We start from the raw sequence: 15,357 nt of genomic DNA on the forward strand, positions 1-15,357 counted from the left end.
CCATATGTTCCCATGGCATCACTGTTTGTCTGCAATACTAGCTCCACTCAGGGAGAGAGGAAGGGAGAGAGGACCCACTGTGTGCCAGACACTGGTCCAAGAGCCCATGTGCATATTTCTCTTAACCTCAGTCTCCAAGTCAGAGAATGTAGCACCTGCTCCAGGTCACCAACCAGTAAGGGACCAGGCAGGGATTCTAACCCTTAAGCCAAGTGGCTTCATCTTCTCCAGTCATATGAGCAGGAAAATGTGCCTTCTCGAGTTCAAGGCACAGCATGTGGCCTGGTCCCATTGCTGCTCCATTCAATTGGACTGAGATGGCACTTGTTCCCAGCTGCATTTCTATGTCCCAAGCAGCACATTGGAATACTCAAAAAGCGCTCTTTCCTGGCTTTGCTGTGGTCAATTTTGTTTTCCCCAACTTGGAATGCAAACTCCCCAAAACAAATCCCGAGGGCCAAGAAGTTTAAATTTACTTCTTACCCTTCACCCACAGCCTCTAGCAACCACATATTGAACACTCATTATATTATACACTATGCTGAGTCTCCATGTGTGTTATGTAATCCTCACATTAGACTCAGGACTAAGGGGGATTGTTACTGCTGTTTTACAGATGGGGATCTTGAGCCTCAGTCATGTTGCATAAATGATCCAAGATCAAACACATAGAAAGTATTCGAACCACATCAGAACCCAATGCCCATGCTCCACTTACTGTTTAATGCTTCCCTGTGTATACGTGCAAATTCCTTTCTCCTTTACTTCTGCACCTCATTATGCCCTACCCCAGTGATCAGAGGCATTTAGTACTAGCATGCCCTTTCCTGGTTCCCACCGGCAGAATTTGTCAAATCTGCAATGAGGCTGTGCTGTATAATCCTGGGGATTGGGATCTGTCAGTCCCCAGTGTTTGGAGAGTTATGAAGGGAGCCTCCCTTGGTCTACTTGTTGTCACCTTCGAAGGCAGTAAGGGTTAAGAGCTTGAGCTCTGAAAATAGAAGGACTGGGTTGGAATCCTAGATCTACCACCTAGTGTGTGACCTTGGGTAGGATAATCAACTCTCTAAGACTTGGTTTCCTCATCTATGTTATGGGGATAATGGTAGCATGTGCCTCATGCAGTTATTATATGAATCAAGCGAGCTATATATATGGAAGTCTTATAACAGTACAAACATTGAATATTACTATTAACATATAGAATCATAGGTTTTATATCTAGAAGGAACTTAAAAGCTACCTAGTTGGCCTAACATCCTATCTTTGGGCAAGTAGAGGATTTGTAATCATAAGACCTCAATTTAAAATCCCAGATCTACCACTTACTACTGGTATCTATCACTTTGGACAACTTGTTCAATTTCTTTGAGCTTCAGTTTCTTCAAGCATAAGAAAAGGGTTATAATGATATCTGCTTATTTCATAGAATCGATCCTCCCACAGGGGATCAAGTGAAGGGATGTAATAAAAGGGTAGATGGACTTTTATGTTAATATTTTTTTAATATTACCTGAAGACAAGTAAGACCCAGAGAGGTGAAATGGTTTATCCCAGGAAAAATAGCTCACTTATCAAGATGGTATCAGTAACTAAACAACTTGTGGGTAAGTTTCTACCATCATGCCATCGGATTTGAACTATTGGCATTTACCAACAACTTGGGGCTGTCCTTAGGTAAATGAAGACTAAGACCAGGCAGGAACTGTCAAAACAAAACAAAACAAAACAAAAAATGGGGTATCATGGTGCCAAATGGCAGACAGAAGGAAGAACCAGGAGCCCACACAAGTTCAGACTCTCACTGGGACAAGAACAAGCATACAGGCTACATCAACCAGAGGTAGGCACCATATGGTCCAGTGTTAGGGGAAAACATCATTTATCTCATTCTGACCCCAACTGAAGAATAGGGAAGGATCACTCGCTTTCTAAGTTCCTTGTAGGGGATGTTTATGGCATTGTCTGCCCAGTTCTGCCTTTGAGGGCACTGCCCATTCCCTAGTACCTAGCAGCTACCACCCTCATACCTAATACAAGAGCAACGGTTTAATATACATGGTCAGCCTCCCCAGCCTCAGCTGAGAGGTCTAGGGATAAGCAATTGACTCAGCCTGGCCAATTAGATCTCTGTTGAGATTTTTAAATTTCACACTCAGGCTGAAGCTTTAAGGCCAAAGGGGTTTCCAAGTCTGTTTTCTACCATGTGGGAAAAGCTTGTGAGCCATGAGAGTGAAGAATAATGCTAAGACTCAAGTTAATACAGAAAAAAAAAAAAAAAAAAAAGGATAAAGTGAGGCCTGATGGCTTTCAAAACCATCCCTCCAGGTGTTCTTGAGACACAAATACAGTCCTGACCATGCATTGCTTTTCTCATAATGAATTACCATTCTGCTGAAGCTAGTTCCAGTTATGTTTTGCTTTTTTTTTTTCAATCAAAGCCAACCCAATACTTCTATCAACTAGTAAAAATGCGCTCAATGGTCTTCTTCTCAGGGCTCTAACATAAGATCTTGGTGACAAGGGGTGAATCAGTGGGCCATTTGTAATCTACCCATGCAGACTGACTCTCATTTCTGAGGCCATCCCTTGCCTTTAGACTCAGCTTTGACACCTTGCCTCCTCCTCCCCACAGAGCTCCTTTCTTTATTCAAACTGATTCTAGCAGTTCAGATGATCGATCCTCGCATATATCCAGGCACATCTGAATTTACAGGGTACACATAGCTTAGTTTTCATAAAATTAAGCTGAAATAAAGTAAGCTTTGGTCTATGCCTTTTGGTGGTCTTGGGAAAGTCCTTGAATTCAGACCTTTCAGTGATGTTGAGGTTCTTGAATATAAGCCCTCATTGCTTCTGCTCTATGACAGCCCCTCCCCTTTAGGATCTACTAAATCTTCTCTCTACCTACCATTTCATTCTAATGAGAGATGGTCTTGGGAAGCAATGACTCTCTTTTGTGCTACAAGGTAAGTATATTTTAATGCAGTGATTTTTCACTCAGGGTGTTGGGGAGGAGGAAGTGATGTATTTAAAATTTCTGGGGAGCATGAGCCTGTGTAGTTAGAAAATGCATATACAATGAATCAGTTGTTTTCATAATATAAAGCATAGAACAAGCTCAGTGTAATAGTATTGCGTGGTTTGGGATATATAGATGATAGAATGAGAATACATTGGGGCACAGATTTTAATGCAAAAAGATGGGGGATCACTCCATTTTCTTTACCATTTTTAATAAGGCTTAACTTATACGGAGTAATGAGTGCAGTTAATAAGCATACAGCCCAGTAAATTTTTACATGTGTATACACTGTGTAACCACAACTCAGATCAAGATTTAGTACACTTCCAATATCCCAAAAGGCTTCCTCATATCTCCTCCCAAACAGTAGATCATGACCAACCACCCTTCAAGGATAACCAATCACCGTACTTAGGGTTGGCATGTCTTGGAACTTCCTACAAATGTAATCACACAATATATATTTGTTTGTGTCTGGATTCCTTGGTTTCACCTTACATCCATGAGATCGACCCATGTTGTGTGAATAGTACCTCATCCTTTATCCTTACTGTCTGGCACCAATGTGATGGAATCATCGTGTAGTCATACTATACAGTTTATTTATCTATTCTACTATTGATGGACATTAGGTTGTTTTAGTTCAGGCCTATTAGAAATCAGGTTGCCATGGACTTTCTTATACATGTCTGGGTAGACATGAGCCCTCTTTTTGGTTGGGTATATATCCAGACAATTCATAGAACACAGGTATGTTCAGCTTTAGTAGAATCTGCTGAAAGGTTTTCCAAAGAGTTTATATGCACTGCACAATTTTTAAGGATTTAGTTCATCAGACAGTCGTTGAGCAACTACGATAGGCCAGGCGATCTACTAGGCATCGGGCACACGGAAGAAAACAAGTCTCATCCATGACCCAGAACAGCTAAAAGCCCGATCACCCTACCAATGGATGATTCTATGCCATCTAGTACACGATGGCATCTAGTACATGATAGCATGAGGTCACAGGTGGCCTTTGGGGGCTCTAGGGTTGGCTTCCCGATTTCAGATGACCTCACAAGAGGGCTTAGCCAGATGAGGAAGAGCTGGTATTTGAGGGAGAGGCTGCAGAGGAGTGTCCACTGGTCCTTGCAGAGGTAAGCCTTGCAGGTCCTTCCCAGCTGAGTGTCCCCTGATGGAGTGGCCAGGCTCAGCGAACAAACAGCTGCCAACATGAGCAATGATTTAAAGGAGAAGCTTGAGACGTCGGGGAGATGAATACCACTGACTCCACTGCCATCCTGGAAGCGATCCATCTGGGTGGCCTGGCAAAGAGGGGTATAAATCCCCAGCTGGCGAGGGCAAGCAGGGCTCCAGGGGGAGGAACAGGACGTGATGGCAACTTCCAGGGCTGCCTCTGGCCGGGCAGGAGCTAGAGCTTCAAGAAGTGTCAGTTTGGCAGCATCCCCAGAGGCGAGTTTTGTAGTGAGGGTCCCTCCTCTCCTGAGATGTGCATTCCCAAGAGGGAGACCCTCCTGGTCATTTGCCGTGTTTGTTCTGCATTCTATGTCCCTGCAGGAGGCTTCTCTTAAAGGACGGTCTGCCTTTCCTTCTTTCCAGCATGAATCTTGCCGCTCCTGGAGTTTAGCTCCAATGATGCATTTTTCAACCAAAAGGGGGAAGATTGGGGTTTGAAATGCATCCACACTCCTATCCTCTAAATCTTCCATTGACCACCCTTCAGCAGCAGCCTGAAGCCCAGATGGTTATGGACCTGTGACGTGAGCAGGAACAGAACGCTGAGTGGGAACAGCAAAGCGAGCGAGTGAATGGGAGATTTTTATGAGTGAAATTTGCTCACGAGCTTCTTTAATAATCTTATTCATCTTTCTGTCAAAGCCGTCACATTAATGTAGTGGGGAGAGACTTAGAGGAGATGAATTAAGACTTAAATACACAAAATGACTTGGGGAATATTTAAATACAATACATTTTATTTTGGTGCAGCATCCTTCCTTGGAGTTGCTCACTCATGACTCTTGCCAGGCACACACAGCCTGCGAATCATCAAGCCCCTCCCTCCCAGTGCTTCATTCACACCAGCATTGGCTGTGCACCTAGGATGGTGAGCTCATGTCCTCTAAACAGGGCGCATCCACAATAGCCTGGGAATCGGGAGACCTGGGTGCCGGTTCCGGCTAGGATGAGCTACTTTTCCTTCGGGGGCTTGTTTCTTCAAGGGGAAAATGAGAGGCTTTTCACTCTGAATTTCAGAGGATGCAGACAATCCTCAGGACCATTGCAGAACAGAGGGGAGCCTGGGATGCAGAGGTCTGGACCGCCTCCCATCTCTCCATAACAGTTCATTGCTCTATTTTTGCATATTGGCAGCCATTTCATTTGAACCATTTCATTTGAAATAAGAACACTTTGACTTTAAAAAAGGAAGAGTTCATGAACTTGTTCATTCATTTATTTTTGCATTCATTCATTGCAATGACTGGGGATAGAGCACCTTCACTGGGTCAGGCACTGTGTCAAGCACTCAGAATATATCAATGAGCAAAGCAGACATGGCTCCTGTCCTCCTCCTGCTTATCATCATCCAGCCCAACACTTACATTCCCTGGTGGTACTGCTCAAAGTAGAGTGTGTGTAGCCAGGATTAAGCAAAGAAGTCTTCCTGGAAGAGGTGGGCTTTGAAAGCCATCTGCTTCTCCATTTGCATGTACACTGGGCTGCTAGGCACACAGAGCTAGTTTCTCCCTCATGGGACAGAGAGGATCAACCTTGGCTTTGGCTGTAGAGAGGGTAAAGTGAGGGCATCTAACAAAAGGCAAAAATCAGAGTCAAGAACAGCCCAGGCAAGGACTCCATCTATCTCCCCACTGCCTGGGCCTGAGCCAGGACCTGGAGATTTGGGGAGATTGGGGTCCTATCCCCTTATCCCACTCACCATCACCCCAAGCCCTACCATTGCCACCATCCTCAACTTGTTCTCCTATCTGTCCCCTTCCTCTGTTGAGGATGAAAGGGTTGCCTTCTGGGATCAGAGACTGTACCAGCCTGCCAGGCTCTGTTCACCATTCTCTGAGCCACTCTCTCTCAGACCATACACAAAAGATCTTCACTGACAGTCCTCCAAATTCCACCCGCAGAGAGTGTTGCTCCCCATGACAGGGTCAGAGACATGCCTCAGCCTGACCCAGGTGAGCATGTCATATGGAGCATGAAGAGAAAACCATTAATTGGGTGTCAAGGAACTACTGGTCAGTATTTTGCTCATCTTTTAAAGCAATTTTTTTGGGGCATGCATCCCATGTAGGGTTACCTTCTTTTGGGTTCTAGAAAAAGAAACGTGTCAGGCTATTGAGAATCTTGCAAGAACACAGGAGTTCAACTTTATGAAAAGACTGGCCTGGGAGTTGCCTTGGAGTCCCCTGGGAGACAACCAAGCTTCTGTTCCTTGGCCACTGAGTCACACTTGTAGTAGTAGGCACTGTATCAACCTAGGGTCCCCCACTATGACACCAAGCTACTCCTGGTTTTTTGTTCATTAGACTTCTTCCACCTCCAAATCATTCTCTGTATCTTTAACATTCAGAATCTTGAGGGATATTCTGACTGGTTTGATTAGTTGTCATCCAGGACTGGCCAGCTTGGAAGGTTTAGAAGCCTGACCACCACACAGGCGATAGCTGGCTACCCTTGGGGTCCAAGGCCCTTTCTGGTCCATTAGCTGTGGTGACAGGGCTGAGTTGGGTAGCCTGAGGCACAGAGACCATGCATAAGAGACCGTTCAGGCAGGGCTCTGACTATAGGCAGACAAGGCTGAGGTTCCCGAGACTGAGCCACTACAGCAGGCAGTCACCTGCTTTTCTCCCCAAGACAGGAGGGAAACAAGAAGGTGGACCAGTGGAGGGATCTCAGGATGGACTGGGGCATTTGGAATTTGAGGCTCTCAGAAACCAGCTCTATGTGGCCTCAAAGCAGCTTTTACAGAGAATGAACCAGAACCTCTTCAAAGAGAATGCCTTTTTTCCTGCCAAACACAGCAGCCAGCAGTGATGACCCAGAATGCAGGTATCAGAGTGATGAACTTAGGAGGTGAGCACACTCAGAATCTCCCTCTTTCCCAGGCCTGCAGGAGAAAGGCTAGGCTCCCAGTCCAGAAGAGTTGAGGACAGAGCTAGCAGCTTCATGCCCAGCCAGCAGACTCATGATTTCTTGAGTCCTTTACCATCACACTAGGGAAGCATTCCAGGGAGCACACTGGGATTCAGAAAGCTCCCTAGGAAAGCCAGATTGCCAACCCATCTCCCTCTCCTTTGCACTGAGTAGGGTAGATCTTGCCATTGTCAAGTCCATTCCCAAACCTTTCGCTCCATAGGACCCGAGGCTAGACTGCAGGGAAATGTACTGACCATGGCAGGGAGATTTTCCTTAGTGGAAGAAATGGCTGCATGCTGAGCCATCCATACTCTCTTGTTGGGACTCCTTTGCCTCTAAGGAGAGTGTTCATAATTCAAGTGGGCTAGGGAGCAAGTAGTGGGTCATGCAAGAGCTGCCTCCTAGGGTTGAAATTGCATGAATGCTAAATATAGGCAAACCGGAAACTTCTGTTTTCTCCTTATCTTCCCCAAAGAAGCCAAGAGCATCTGGCAGGACTATAGGCCATTCAATTAAAGGTTCAAGAATAGGAACGGGGTCTTTACAGGGGCTGCTGGCTTCCCAGACCATTGAGGGGCTGTTCCACCCAGAAGCACAAAAGACATGAGGTGACTCATGAAATGCCAGGCCCAGAGCCACAGGATCCCCTCCCCCTGAAACTGGTTTCTATCCAATAAGAGTTGGAGGTGGTCTTGGGCCAGAATACAGTGTCAACAACTTTGTTCTGTATAACCAAGACAACTTCACCAGCATGCTGAGAGTATGCATCTGATTCCCAGGCCTTATGATATTTGGCTTTTTTTTTTAAAGATTTTATGTATTTATTCATGAAAGACACACAGAGAGGCAGAGACACAGGCAAAGGGAGATGCAAGATCCTCACAGGGACCCTGATGTGGGACTCAATTCCGGACCCAAGGATCATGCCCTGAGCCAAAGGCAGATGCTCAACCACTGAGGCACCCAGGCATCTCAGGCCTTATGATATTTGTAATTATATTCTGTCATCCAAACCCCATTTCTAGGCTCATAGAAGGAATCTCTCAACCTTTGAAAACAAGAACAGGAAAGCAAAAACAGGCACATTGACCTTTGAAAGGGCTCATCTCATTATGGCCTGCCTCCTTGCCTCTGCTTATCCATACCACAGCAACATGAAAGAATCCAACATCATGATTCCTAGAATTATTGAGCCCCAGACAGATGGCAGCCAGCAGTGATGACAGGGTAAATTCAAGTGGTTCCTGGAGGCTTTCTTAGGCAGCAGACAATTCATATGAAAGCATTTTGTAAAATACTTATTGACACTGAAGCTATTACTTAATTATTAATATTATTATTGTCGTGATTGTTAGCAAGATGGCACTATTGCTACTCTCAAAGAATTGACAGTAGGAACGTGCTTCAAAGAGTACAGTCCCCTCAGAGACAGCTCTCTTGCAGAGGTGTCTATTCTTAATTCCACTGATGCTTGTCTTCTGAGAGCACACAGAGGTCCCTCTCCAAAAGGTATATTTCCTCCCTTGAGTTCAGAGGCTCCTACCTGGTTCGACTTTTCATTCTAGAGATAAGATATAATACAGGTAAATTTATGTTTGGGGATAAAATATAAATTTATATATATGTTTTAGGTTTAAAGGGTCTTATCTTCTGACCCACTCTCCATGACCATCCCATGAACCCATGTCCTTGGTCTTCTAGAAAATTAGATCCTAAATGGTGACCTGACATGGAGCACCTTCCATCTATGGAGCTTCGGGACGTGAAAAGGGCTGTGGGCCCAGAATGAGGAGATCGGGTTAATTCTTGATGTGCTCCTTATCAGCTCTTTGCCTTGGCAAACACTTCATACTTTCAATTTCCTTAAAAGGTATAGAACAATTGTGTTGGTCCATTTGGGCTGCTATCACCATGGGCTGGATCACTTATAAACAACAGGACTTTATTTTTCACAGTTCTGGAAGCTGGGAAATCCAAGGTCAGGGTGTCAGCAGGTTTGGTGTCTATGAAAGCCCACATTCTGGTTCAGTAGATGGCTATGTTCTCACTATGTCCTCCTGTGGTTTGAGGGTGAGGGAGTTCTCTGGTATCTCTTCTATAAGGGAACCAATTCCATTCATGAAGTCTCCACCCTTCTGACCTAATCACCTCCCAAAGGCCCTACTTCCCAACATCATCATATTTGGGATTAGGTCTCAACCTCTGAATTGGGAGGGATACATTGAGTGTAGAGCAAACATATAACCTATTGTTAAAGTATTGGTGAGAGGACCAAGCAAAGTAATGGTTATACCCTCCCAGGGCCCTGAGCCTACAAAGGGCTTAGTTAATAGTAGTTGAATCAGACTTGAAGGGAGCTATCCACACAGAGTAGGTAGGATTCTGGGGGGAGGTTGATGGCAACTCATTCTCAATAGGTTCAGGGCAAAGAACGGACAACTACACACTGTGTTTAGACCCTAGGCAACCACAAATAAAGGGAAATCCAGCTAGAAGCCCAGCCGTAAGGCTTGTCAAATCCTAACATGTGAATTCTGAACAAATCAACAACATTCTTCCGTGGATTCATTAAAACAAACAACCCCTCTTATTTATCAATGCTATTCACCCCAAGTGAAGATGACAACAATCAATTAAATAAACAAATCAAGTTTAAAAAAGCTTAACTCAAGGCAGACGTGATTAATTTCCTCATCATTGATTGACATTAACTATATTAGCCAGCTTTGCTATGGTAACAAACAACCCCTAAAATCTTAATGGCTTATAACCACAAGCATTTATTTCTTGTTCACAGAACATGTCGGCAGCTGTGGATACGTTCCATGTGTCTTCTCATTCCGGGACTCAGGCTGAAATGGCAGCCCCTAATTTGGGACCGGCTCTTCTGACAATAGAAAGAACCAAACAAGAGAACTGGTTGACCATGCCCTACCCTCTTCTAGCCTCTGAACGAACATTCTGAGGGTCCAAGTAAGTCATGTGGTCAAGCCTGACAATGGGGGGATGGCACACAGGGCTGAGGGGGTGACTAAATTACATTCCATCTTCTGAAGGCCACAGTAAGTCAGAGGTACACAGGCAAGGGAGCATGGTGGTCTTAGGGGAAGGGAATGAGTGTGTGAAAGATCCCACCCACTGCAGTGAGCATTGACCCTCTCCTTCCCTTTACACACTTTGATTTAGATAGCATCGCATTTAGAGGCTATCCTGTACTCTGTTCGTTTCACATACCTGGTGCTTTCACTGGGAGGGGTGGGGGGTAGCTTATAGTGTGGGCTCTGTTCCTAGGGGATGCCTGTGCCTCTGGGAATCCCTCCATCCACCCCTTTCATCCTTCCTGCCGGCTTTCTTTGTGTCTGCCCTACACCTCATGACTTCCCTCCTTCTCAGCCTGGGCTCACAGAAATGACCCTTCCTGGGACAAGAGAGCAGACCCCGAGCTACTTTGGTAACCTCGTTGGACCCTGTGCCAAAGCTGGACCCTCCCCCAACCCCAAAGCACCCACAGGCCCCTGAGCTGGCCCCCCAGCAGCACTCCAGCCCCCCTTCTAGATTGGCACCTGAAAAACAGAATTTCTGCTTCAGGTAATGCAGCTGCTCCTCTCTGAATAATGCATGCCGTGCACCACACCGGACCAAGGACAAGTGGCTGAGAAATTGGGGAGCTTTCATTTGATTTCATTATTTTGCGTTTAGACCCAAGCATTTGCTGCTGTCAGGCATTTCAAAGAGGACAAGACAACAAGGTGTTCTGAGACAAGCAGGGAAGGTCAATCATCCGTGGGGGCTGAAGGGACTGCAGCGGGGACACAGGGCAGGGACAGCCATCCTGGCAGGCACAGGGCCCCAAAAGGGGGTAATGTGGCCTAGAGTGCCCGTGGGGTTTCGGGATATCCAAAAGCCCAAGTCAACTGACTTTCCGGGAGATGCTTCTAGGAGGTTGAGCACTAACGTCTCCTCACAAGTCCATTCTCAGCGGAGGAGAGCAGGACACATGGGGAGCTCAGCTATGGAAACAACGATTAGAATCCGAGTCCAGAGCAAAGGATGGTCATCAGTAGAGCAAATGGTCTCCGATGTGGGGAACTTGACTCCAAAAAACAAATACAGTTCGAGGCAATGAATTAGCCCAGTGAAAGTCAAATGGCAAAGCCAAGCTACCCATCCTCAGAACCACCCCCAGCCTGCTCCTTCCTGGTTTGGGTTTCCCATTGGACCAGTTTCAGGAAGATTGCCTTAACCAGCCTCCCCTGCCAACCCTGCACCCCCCCACACATCGCCCCACATCCCTACCCCCGGCACTGCATTCGTGCTCTGCTCTACCCTCTGTTCTGCCTGCTGAGCCCAGATTATTTCCCACCTCCCCACCTTTGCTCACCTCCACGCCACCCTCCTCTCCCCACTCCCCTCCACCCAGCCAGCCACTCACCAGCCTTAAAGGACCAGTGCATGCCCTCCTGCTATTTAATACTTAAGTCCACATTGATCTCTCAATTCCTACAATTACCTCCATTAATGGCCAGTTTGGATGATTAATACAAATAATAACACACAATTTCAGAGCATTTTCTCCTTGGTCTCAGAGTCACACTTCTCAGAATAGTGAGCGCATTCACGGGAGCCACAGAGGTCAGTCTGGGGGCAAGAAAAAGCTGAGTAGGTGGTTGAGCCCTACGCCCACCCCACCCCTCCAAAAACAGCAGCTCAGCTATCATCTCTGTTTTATCTTAAAGTTGCACATACAACTTTTCTTTTTAAAGAGGATTACACTATTGATTTGGAAACCACAGCATTTTTTCCTTCCATCCCCACAAGCTTGTGGGGCACATAGGACTAAGTGTTATCACCCATATATTACAGTCGAGGAATCTGAGGCTCAGAGAGGCCCAGGTTGAGGGAGAGTCCAGGCTTCTGTCGCCCGACTAAATCCAGTGTGTCTACAGTGCACACTTGGAAGTGGCTTATCTCTGACTCACTTGTTAGCCTTCCTCCATGAGCAGAAAATGTATTTGAACATTTAACCCCTGTTTATCCTGCTCGCCTCCTGTCGGAGCGCGGCTGTGGGTGCACAGTAGGCATGTACTACTTTCCTCACCGTGAGTGGCCACCTGCCCTAGGCTTGGCCGAAGGTTCGAGGCCTGCCATCATAGACCAGTGTCTCCAGCAGAACGACGTGCCGCGAGCCGAGCCGTTTACAAGGCTGTCCTAGATACCTGGGCGTTTTATGTAATCAAAGGGATACTTTCTAGCTCCCTTTCTCTTGCTGTTGACATGGTTACAAAATCTTATTATTAGCCCGGAGGATGGGGTAATAGGACACGACATTCATATTGTCGCTGTTTTAAAGAGCCACAGTTACCTCCTGGAGAACAATGTGTGTGTTGTAGTGATAACACCGCTGGTTGTCGGATGCAGCCTGTGCTGTCTGCCTCTCTGGCCACACTTCCTCCGGTCTGGAAGGAAGATTGGGGTGGGGGGGTCCTTTCTTCTCGGCCTCCCCCAGCCCCTGGCCACACTTCGACGATACAGCACCATTCCTGCCACCACCGTGACCCCAGGAGGAGTCACAAGAGGACCACCTTCAGGTAAGAGGAAGGACAGAAGCCGTGGGCTGACACACAAAGGGGGAGAGAAAAAAAAAAAAAGATAAATCGAGGTAAAATTGTTTCCAAATTGAATGTTTTTCACTATTTTCAGTGTGGTGTCTGCAGTGCTCCAAGATGCTTTCCTCTCGGGGGCTTCAGAAAAGCTGTAAATAGAATGAATTGCTTTTAGGGACACACTCTGATAGTTCACTTCTCAAGAAAATATATGCTAATGCATGTAGACTATCATTATTGGGGAGACCTATGTACCGACTCTTTTATGTCTATGAAGAGCGGATTTCTGATTGCTAGCATTTTGCCAAAGTCTTTGTCATTCGTGGGCTGAATATCTAGCAGGAAGAGGCGGATCAGCTACAACTACATGCTGTGTCTCGCCTGGGCCAGGGTTGGAGGGGGGTCTTGGTTTGCCCAAGAGAAGTTTCTTATAAAGCAAGAAGCAGAGAAAGCACATCTTTGTCCAAGGATCCAAACAAAAGCCAAGCCAGCCGGTACTCACTCACCTGCAATCCTGGGACTTCAGGGTGGTTGAGAGGCAGGGAGGCCCCCCAGGGAAGTGAGGGGGTGCCAACTTGGTTCAGCCGCGCGTGTGATGCTACACCCAGCCAGAGGGTAGCAGCACCTTCCACGTGCCCTCGGAGCTGTCTCTTGGGACCATTTTGGGAGGAGGGTCCCCTTGCCCAGCCAGCCTCTTCCGCATTCTCTTCTGCTGTTGAGAAAGTGGGTGGGACTGCACTCCACTTTGTGAGGAGCACTACCAACACATGAGATACCAAACAGAGCTTCTCCTGTGTAAGAGGTCAGACTCCGGAGCGCACACACGCCCGCGCTCTGCTGGAGGTCCTGGGCTCTGCAGCCAGCTGCATTTAGGATTCATAAATCCCTTTGCACACTCCAGCACATACCGCCACCAAAGGAATTTCACTTTTTATCATCTGCATTCAAATGGAACAAAGTGCAAAACTGTGGACAAGGAAGAAGAAGGAAGAGCAGGAGGAGAAGGGAGAGGTTCTGATAGCAAGTCTGATGCTCTGAGTGGTGTGTGTTTGGTAGCTGCTATAGCTCCATCTATGTGTTCTTCCAGCCTTTCCCTGGCTCCATTTCACCTATAGCCAGTTGGGGAAATACCAGTTGGCTTAGGGTGCCTTGGTCAATGACACTTAAAAAATGTTTAATTGGGTGCCTGTCAAGGCGGGTATCAACTTTAGATATATGATGACCTAAAGTCCCTTGAGGGTTTCTAGGGAGCTGGAATATTTTGAGCTCCAACTTGGGTCATAAGCAATAGACCCAGTTGCCTCTGGGAACCAGGCTGGGGAGCCTGAAGGTACCAGGCTGGAGCATGATGGCCCAGCCTAAAGTGGGTGGCAAATACTCAGTTTCATCTGGTTATTGTCAAGTCAAAATGGTCAAATCTCCAAATTTGCCAAAAGAAACCAGAAACATATCTCTTTTCTCTTTAAATATGAAACCTGGTTTTCAAGTGCTGACAGTGAATTTAAAAAATTAAATACCCGGGACACCTGGGTAGCTCAGCAGTGAGCATCTGCCTTTGGCTCAGGGCGTGATCCTGGGGCCCAGGATTGAGTCCCACATTGGGGTCCTTGCAGGGAGCCTGCTTCTCCCTCTGCCTATGTCTCTGCCTCTCTCTCTCTCTCTCTCTCTCTGTCGTGAATAAATAAATAAAATCCTTAAAAAAATTTAATACTCTACTGTCCTATTATAACAGGATATGCCATACATCAATTCTACCTTAACTACTTTGGTTTATCAAATACTTTCCTCCTTTGATTGCTTGAAATCTTACGACCTGTGTGCCATACATTTTCAGGTCTGATTTTCTTGACTTGTTCTCTAGCTTTGCATTGTTTGCTCAGCAAGACTATATGTATTTCAAGGGCAGAGGCATGTCTTTTTTCCCAATTGTTCCCAGCTATCAGTAGATCCTCAGCAATTTTTAGTGAGTTGTAACCTCCCTATTCCATGAAGGATTTGAAGAATCTGACACAAATACATTCTACAGAAAAATAAAATAACCAAGAGCACCCAGGGTGAGTACTTGGACTTGATCTTGTCAAGGGTGCCTCTTGGTACTTGTGTGAGTTTTCTCGGGATTAACGTCCTTCTTGCATTGTGTGGGGAACCCAGAGGGTCGACTGGGAGCCTGGCATGTGGGAAAAGCTCACAAATTGTTTGTGGAGTGAACAAAGGACAAAGGAAGTAGAACGGCCTTGGGAAAGAAGTTCTGGGAGGACGAGAGATCAGAACGTAAGATCCAAGCTCAACTTGGAGCCGGGGCAGGATAGTGAATGGTAGTCCCTCTACTGAGACTCTTTTGGTTGACAGAAATGCAGCTAACACTGGTTTAGGCAAAGAAGAAGAATGTACTGGAAGGATATTGACATAATATTATCCAAGCCACAAAGAAGAAATTCACTTGGATCCACAGGAAAATCTGAACCAGATATATTATCCCCAGTGTCTGTGCATTTTGTCCCCTCTTGGAGCTTGAGCTTTATTTTCTCCCTCAGCAATCAGCTTCCTCCACACATTAGGGAACAGAGCAACCAACCA

This window comes from Canis aureus, chromosome 3, assembly GCF_053574225.1.
Source record: "Canis aureus isolate CA01 chromosome 3, VMU_Caureus_v.1.0, whole genome shotgun sequence".
Taxonomy (NCBI): Eukaryota; Metazoa; Chordata; class Mammalia; order Carnivora; family Canidae; genus Canis; species Canis aureus.